Below are 8,328 nucleotides of genomic sequence, written 5' to 3'. Positions count from 1 at the left end.
GGCAACAAGAGCGAAACTCCATCTCAATAAATAAATAAATAAATAAATAAAATAAAAATGAAAATGAGCCTTAGGGTTGTTATACATGTAAAGCCCTCAACCTATTATTCAGGCCCTAAGAGTTTTTTGTTATTATCATCACAGAGAGAGGATGTGTAAATGGGTATGTCTATTTATTGGAACTGCATTCATCCATACAATAAGCATTTTTGAGCACCTACGGTGCACTGGTGCTGGGGACCCAGGAATGCGCGAAGTCTTCAGTCCTGGCCCTCTGTGTGGTTTGGGGGTGGGCATGGGAGTGCGTCAATGTGTGATGTTAGGTGTGGGTGCCTCTTGCAAAGCTACTGCCCTGCAGGCTGGGTACATCCATGCAGATGGGCAGGTGGCCCTTTCCCGGCCCTGTCCTCATCACGCCCGACGTCTCCTTGCCCTGACCTGCTCCCTGACTTGGCACATTCCTGGGGTGGGGCCGGGAGGGCTGTGGGGGCAGGGCAGAACAGTGAGTAGGAGGCCTCTGGGCGCCTCCCCACTTCCTGCTGCGCTTCCACTTCACTGCCTGCGGGTCAGTAGGGTCTGGACCGGGTAGGAGGCGGGGCCCAGGCTGAGTCATCAGTTTAACCCAGTCTCTGGGGTCTGACCCCCTGGGCTGCCTGCCCCTGGGCTCCTTAGCTCCAGCGATGGGCGAAGCTCTTTCACGGTCTTCATCCTCTTGTCTGTCTCTCCTAGCGCCGCCCTACACCATCGTCCACTTCCCGACCCGAGGTACAGCCCCAGCTCCTTCAGGAGGACGAAGGGCACACGCCACCGCCGGGCCGCTGAGCCCCCTCCCTGCGCCAGGGCTGGGGCCGGAGGAGAGGGGGCGTGGCCAGGGCCGGAGGGGCGGGGGTTGTGGGGGTGGGGCCTGGACCTGCCTTTCCCGTGTCTTCAGCCCCACGGAGTGATGTTTCGAAGGTGGCAGGAATCTGGCCCAGGGAAATTCTACCTCTTCTTTAGCGAACTTGGGGGTTCTAGGAAAGCCCAGGGTCCCAGGAGGGTGTGGCAACCATGGAAGAGTGTAAAGTAACCCTGGGTGCTGCCAAGGCGCAGCCCACCCCAACTTCCGGAGGCAGCTGCATTCTGTCCCTCGTGGGGCTGAGTTATCTGCTCCTCTCTCCAAGGCACTGTTGGGGCCATGGTCCCCTCTCCAAGAGGCACCCAAGCTAGGGTTTCTGTCCTGTCTCCGTGTCCTGCCCCCCACCCTTCTCGTCCCGTCCCAGGTTGCTGTGAGGATGGGTCTCTCCCTGTCCCCACATTCCCGTCCTGTCCACTCCCCCTGCCCCAGGACGCCCCGAGGCCATGGCCTGCTGCTGGCAGGTCAGGGCTAGAGTTGGAAGGAGGTGGTGACCAAGGGGATGAGGCTGCAGGTCCCACTCGAGGCCTCCTGTGTGAGTGACCCTATCAAGAAGGGGCTGGGCCGTAGGGGTCAGGACTAGAGTGGAGGGCAACTGAACTCAATGCCCCTCATGGAGCCGTGCCACCCCCAGCTGGGCTTTGCCCTCCTCCTGTGAACAGGAGTGGTCCCAGTTGAGGGTGTGCAGTGAGCTGTGCACCTCCCAAGTACCAGGAAGGATACCTCACCCTGTACCAGTCCAGTGCTATCCTGCGTCACCTTGGCTGCACCTTTGGTGAGTCCTGAGGCCTGGGGTGGCCCAGTTCAGAAAGGTACCTGACAGTTGCTTGGGGCCTGAGCTGCTGCACCTGCAGCCACCAAAGTCCTGCCCAGCTGAGAGGCAGGAAGGTGCAGGGCCTGCATTCCAGAAGGACTCGGGGCTGTGGGGCTGGGGCTGTGGGTGCACATGAGCAGGGCAGGGGCTGTGCGGCTGGGCTAGCCCCCAACCAGGCAGCACCAGGTGGAGTCGCTGCGGCCATCTCCTAGACAACAGCTTACAGGAGTTTGGGTGCAGGCCAGAGGCCACTTTGGGTGGGGCCAGGGGCTTCCAAAAAGACCTTCCTGTCCATTTCTTCCCACTCTGGTCGTACCTAAATCTAGAAAGCCCCCACACAAGGGTGGCAGGAGCCTGGCTCAGGAAGATGCTGTCTCCCCTTCGGCCAGGTTGAGGGTCCAGGAAAGTCTGGGGTCCCAGGAGGGCATAGCAACCAGGAATGGGGGTGCAGAGGAACAGGGGGAGCAGCCAAGGTACAGGCCCATCCCAACTTCTGCAGGACCCAGGAGAGAGAGCAGAGGAGAACACCCTCGTTGGGGTCTGCCACCTCTTTATGCCCTCATGTCCAAGTTCTCTTCTGGTCCCCACAAAAAGTCAGACTCGGGCCTAGGAAGACACAGAGCAGAGGCTTGGTCCTCTCTTTGGGGAGACAGATCTGGGGGGTGGGGGGGCTTGGCATGTTTTGGGCAGGGAATTCCTGAGTGCCAGGGATCCAGGGTGTGGCCCCAAAGACAGGCATGGGCCTACGGCCTTTTCACCTTGTGGAGGTGGGAGTAGCAGAGGCTAGGAGAGAAGGCCCTCCAAAGCCAGGGTCACAGAGAGGTCCTGGAGGCCCAGGTCTGACGCCTGTGGGCTTTGTGGGGAGAGGACAGAATCTCAGCCCACTGCCTGGCTGCTGACTAGGGCTCTACGACAAAGACCAGTGGGAGGAAGCACTGGTGGACACAGTGAATGACGGGGTGGAGGACCGTCATGGGCGGGCACTGCAGCCGCCTTATCCACCAGGGTTCTGAGTGAGCCCGGATGCGGCTGGTACTCTGGGACAGTGTGGTCAGGGGCAGGATGTCACCCTGGTCAGTCTCACCGCACACCTCCAACGGGAGTCACTCCTGTTCACAGGAGGAGGGCAAAGCCCAGGGTGTTTGGGAGCTGCCAGGCACCTGAAGCCTTTTGAGACCCTCTAGCCCAGAACCAGGGTTGACAGGCATTCATCATGGGCGACCAGGTGAGCGCTGGCTCCAGCCCCTCCCAGATCATTGTAGGTCCATTTCTTAGAAGGGCAAACTGAGGCCCAGAGTGGGCCAGTTCACTGCAGCAGAAGCAGCCAGGGTTCTGGCTCCTGAAGCTGCTCTCTCGTGACGCGGCTCAAGCTCCCTCATACCCCCTGCCCTGCAGGTTTCCTTCACCGACCACAACCTGCTGGACTTGCTGCTGGCCCACCAGGTCCTGGTGAGGCAGGAGAAGAGGGTCTGGAGGCAGGGAACCTAAGGCTGTTTCACGCCAACTTCCTAGAACTAAATTGAAAGGAAAACTCTCCAGCCTAAGTAACAAAAGGACCGGATGCTACTCCATTTGACGTTTTCTGCACAGCAGATGGGAAATTGGTGGTCCCCAACAAATCAGACTGGTTGTGAGTGGAGTCTTCGTTTGCAACTTTGTAACTTCACTCCAGCCTATGAATGGTTGCTGTCCACAACCAGACTGATTGCGGGTGAAGTCTTCGTTTTCATATAACTTTGTAACATAACCCTAGCAAACGTTTCATCCAATCAGATGTTGGCACAGGAATGTGACCTTTGTAACTTCACGTCCTCTGATTGGCTGCTTTCTGCAACCAATCAGATTGTGGGCTACCACTTCGTTTACATGAGGTGAGCATGAAGTGACCAATGGGAAACTTCTAGAGGGTATTTGGACCCAAGAAGATTCTGTATCCCGGCCCTTGAGCTGCTGCTGGGCCCACTATCACGCTGTGGATTGTACTTTTGTTTTCAGTAAATCCCTGCTTTTAGGTCGGGCGTAGTGGCTCACTCCTGTAATCCCAGCACTCTGAGAGGCCAAAGCGGGTGGATCACCTGAGGTCGGGAGTTTGAGACCAGCTGGCCAACATGGAGAAACCCCGCCTCTACTAAACAGACACACACACACACACACACACACACACACACACACACAGAGCTGAGTGTGGTGGCACACGGCGGTGATCCCAGCTACTCGGGAGGCTGAAGCACAGGAATCACTTGAACTTGGGAGGCAGAGATTGTGTTAAGCAGAGATCACGCCACTGCACTCCAGCCTGGGTGACAGAGCAAGACACCATCTCAAAAAAAAAAAAAAAAAAATCCCTGCTTTCATTCTTTTGTTGCTTCATTCTTTCTTTGCTTTGCTGGGCGTTTTGTCCAATTCTTGGTTCAAAACACCATGAGCCTGGACAACTTGCAGTCACAACCCTCTACCAGTGACACTGGTGCCCGGCCATCTGGGTACGCTCCCCCTGCTCTCAGCCTAAGTGGCACGCCTCAGCGCCTGGCCTAAGCTTTCCCCTGAGTATGGGAACTGCCCCATCTTTGGAGGCTACAAGATGTGAGCCCACTTAGCCTCCCCACAGGAGCAGGCTTGCCCTTGGGAATCAATAAAAGCAATGAGAGGAAAGCTGTGCTGAGGTCACTGAGGGGCTGGGTGGACAAGGGACCCTCTACTCCATCCCAGGCTGCCTGGGAATGACTCAGGCATAGGCAGGACCGGAGGCTACAGATGACCCTCCCAGGGGTTGAGTGGACAGGGGCCCTGGTGACCTTGGCGGAGGCCTTGTCTGCTGGATGAAGGAGTGGGAGTTGACTCTCAGGGCACTAGGGAGCCACTGCAGGCTTTGGAGCAGAGACGGTGACTTTTAGGAATCAGAGCCTGTGACAGCTCAGGAGGCCTTGGGCACTACCTAACTCAACACCTAATAGATAGGGAAACTGAGACCTAGAGAGGGGAATGGACCACCTAGGTTCACTAAGCAAGTGGGTAGATGGGCCGAGTTGGTGTGCTGGGTCCTAAGCTCCCAGGCTGGAGGCCTGGCTGCCCCTCAAAGGAGCCTCTGCCTGACTGAGATGCTTAGCAGAGGCTCCATGGGGAGGGGTCTTATGCACCTTGGATTTGAGAGGCTGACTGGTAGTTCTGTCTCTGGTGAAGGAAAGCTAACCCCTTTTGGGAGGCATGCTCCAGGAAGAACCCCCTCCCAGTCCCCAAGAAGAAAGTGCTGCAGACCCATCATCTCAGTGAAATCCTGAGGCTTCCGTGGCCCGGAAGACAGACTGCTGCCTGAGGGGGGCGCTGTTCCGGTGGGTGTTGTAACCCTGCCCCAAGGAGCCTGCCAGGAAGGGCCCAGGGCCTGCAGCCTGTGGCCTGTGAGCCTCCTAGGTGCCCCGAGCATTCAGGAGGGCGTGTTCAGCTTCCAGCCTCACCTGGGCCAGGGCTTGGAGTATGCTTGGGATGCCCTGGTGCCTGAGGGCAGGCAGCCCTACCTGGCATGGGGAGGGCTGGACTCCTCGGACCACAGTGGTTCACTGTGCCACAGAGCAGGCCTGGGGGACACTCGAGCATCCTGCAGGTTCCAGAGCAGCAGGAGGACAGGAGTTGCTCTTTTCAAAGCTTCCCACAGGAGCTGGATGCAGTGGCTCCCACTTGCAGTTCCAGCTACTCAGAGGCTGAGGTGGGAGGATTGCTTGAGCCCAGGAGGTAAAGGCTGCAGTGAGCTATGATTGTACCCCTGAACTCCAGCCTGGGCAAAAGAGCGAGAGCCCATCTCTAAAAGTATTTTTTATTTTATTTTTTGAGACAGTCTCGCTCTATCACCCAGGCTGGAGTGTAATGGTATGATCTCGGCTCACTGCAACCTCCGCCCCCCGGGTTCAAGTGAGCCTCATGCCTCAGCCTCCCAAGTAGCTGGGATTACAGGTGCATGCCACCACACCTGGCTAATTTTTGTATTTTTAGAAGAGATGGGGTTTGGCCATGGTGGCCAGGCTGACCTCGAACTCCTGACCTCAAGTGATCCACCCGCCTTGGCCTCCCAAAGTGCTGGGATTACAGGCATGAGCCACTGTGCCTGGCTAAAAATATCTTTAAAGGAAAGCTTCCTGTAGACAATCACTTTCACACTCTTCAGGGTGACTGCGCTGGGCATTTTGACTGTGTAGCTCTGAGACTGCAAGAAGTCGGAAGGAGAGGCTCCCTGTGGCCAGGAAAAAGGACTGGGCCTGTGTCTGGGTGCCTCAGGACTGGCATGAGGCCACATGTGTGAGCTAGTGCTGCAAGGTGTGGAAGTGACCAGATGGTCATTGGTGAGAGGCTGGGAGCCTCTCTAGCTGGAAAGTTGACAGGTGACACCCAGGACATGTGGTTGGGACTCCCTAGCAGCATATGGGAGGGAGGAGGGTAAGCTTCCTCCAGGCAATGTCCCAAGCACTTGACATATATTAACTCATTTAATCAGCAGAAAAAATCCACCTGGTGGATGCTATTATTATCTCCATTTTATTTTTTTAATTTTGTTTTTTTTGAGACAGAGTCTTGCTCTGTCACCCAGGCTGGGGTGAAGTGGCGCGATCTTGGCTCACCGCAACCTCCCCCTCCTGAATTCAAGAGATTCTCCTGCCTAGGCCTCCAGAGTAGCTGAAATGACAGGGGCCTGCCACCACACCCAGCTAAAGTTTGTATTTTTAGTAGAGATGGGGTTTCACTATTTTGGCCAGGGTGGTCTCCAACTCATGACCTCAAGTGATCTGCCTGCTTCAGCCTCCCAAAGTGCTGGGATTACAGGGGTGAGCCACCATGCCCACCTATTATCTCCATTTTAGAGATGAGGAAACAGAGACACAGAGAGGTAAAGTAACTGCCCAAGTTCACATAGCTGGTCAGAGGCTGACCCAGGATTTGAGCTAAGGCTTTCTGGCTCCACGCCTGTGCTTGAATCACCTCTGCCACAGGTGGGGGCTGAAGCTGCTGGGTTTTTTCTTTTCTTTTTTTTTTTTTTTGGTGGTGGTTGTTGTTTTTTGTTTTATTCTTAAATTCTGACACAGAGTGACTGCAGGAAGCCGGTAACTCTGTTTACTCCCCCTCATTATATGGGGGACAGGAAGCCCAAGAGAAAAGCTCGGCTTCAGCCAATCAGGATGGGGGTGGGAGGGGGACCAGCTTTGGTTTGAAGGTTGGAACATTTGGAACTAGTGGCTGGATTTGCTCCCTGGCTGGGGAGGAGGGACATGCAGGTTACAGATAAAAAGCTGCTGTTCTCAGCTGGAGCCTCTGGCCCTGGCCAGCTGCTGTTCAGGAGCAGGCAGAAGAGGCAGATCCAGGGGGCTGGCATCCGTTCACCCAGGGGTTTGCCCTTTGGTAGTAGCCCTGGGACTGAGAGGTCTGTGGTACCAGCATGGGGAGGAGGGCTAAGGGGTGTAGAGAGTGACCCCGGACCTCAGGGGCAAAACGTGAGGATGCTTGCAGGCCTTGGCATCAGGTCTCAGCCCACAGGTCTGGTCCCCAGTTGCACCATCCGGGCAGGGCAGCTGCAGGAATTTGGCTCCATCCCTCCCTGCCCCTCCCCCTGCCTCCCCTGCTTGTTCCCTGCTTGGCCAAGGTCCCAGTTGGCTGTGGCTCAGACTCGGGCTCCATTTCTCTCCACCCTCATAAGTGGCCTGAGAACCCTTCCTAGCCCTGCTTGGGGACCTGCAGCTAGATATTGGGGCTCATGACTGCCTTTAGCCAGCTGTGTGACCTTGGAAAAGTGGTCAGCCTTCTCTGGGTCTGTTTCTTTTTGTTTGTTTCCAGACAAGGTCTTGCTCTGTCACCCAGGCTGAAATGTGGTGGTGTAATCACGGCTCACTATAGCTTTGACCTCCTGGACTCAAGTGATCCTCCTCCCTCAGCCTCTGGAGGAACTGGAACTACAGGCGTGCACCACCATGCTTGGCTATCTTTTTAAATTTTTTTGTAGAAAGTGGGAAGGTCTCCCTGTGTTGCTCAGGCTGGTCTTGAACTCCTGGGCTCAAGTGATCCTCCTACTTCACCTTTTCAAAGTACTGGGATTAAGCTGTGAGCATCTGTGCCTGTGGGCCTGTTTCTTCCTCCAACAGCCGAATCCATCACAAAGTGCCATCCTGTTACCACATACCTCCTACGTGTCAGACACTTGGCAGGTCCGCAGACACCCATTTTACTGATGAAAAAACTGAGGTCAGAACTGGAATTTGTACCCAGGAGGCTGATTACCAAGCCTTCATCCTGTCCCAAACAACCTCAGAAAATACTCTTAAAAGTGCTCTGGCTGGGTGCAGTGGCTGGCTCACGCCTGTAATCCCAGCACTTTGGGAGGCTGAGGCAGTATGTCACCAGAGGTCAGGAGTTCAAGACCAGCCTGGCCAACATGGCGAAACCTTTTCTCTACTAAAAAAGTACAAAAATTAGAGGGATGTGGTGGTGGGCGCCTGTAATCCCAGCTACTCAGGAGGCTGAGGCAGGAGGATCACTTAAACCCGGGAGGTGGAGGTTGCAGTGAGCCAAGATCACGCCACTGCACTCTAATCTAGCCTGGGCGACAGAACGAGACTCCGTTTAAAAAAAAAACAGTCCGGGCGCG

General features: G+C 55.7%; 1 long non-coding RNA gene across 1 annotated transcript; it reads left to right on the top strand.

The window, feature by feature from the left end:
* The first annotated feature begins 296 nt into the window (after positions 1-296).
* On the top strand, positions 297-3,719 carry LOC144334088 (uncharacterized). The gene is made up of 2 exons (XR_013403501.1): positions 297-1,667; positions 3,102-3,719. It is a non-coding gene; the product is annotated as an uncharacterized LOC144334088 (long non-coding RNA).
* Positions 3,720-8,328: the final 4,609 nt, after the last annotated feature.

The sequence above is a fragment of the Macaca mulatta genome, chromosome 14 (assembly GCF_049350105.2).
Source record: "Macaca mulatta isolate MMU2019108-1 chromosome 14, T2T-MMU8v2.0, whole genome shotgun sequence".
NCBI lineage: Eukaryota > Metazoa > Chordata > Mammalia > Primates > Cercopithecidae > Macaca > Macaca mulatta.
The sequence above is the reverse complement of the archived record's forward strand: the minus strand, read 5'-3'. Positions and strand labels throughout refer to the sequence as shown.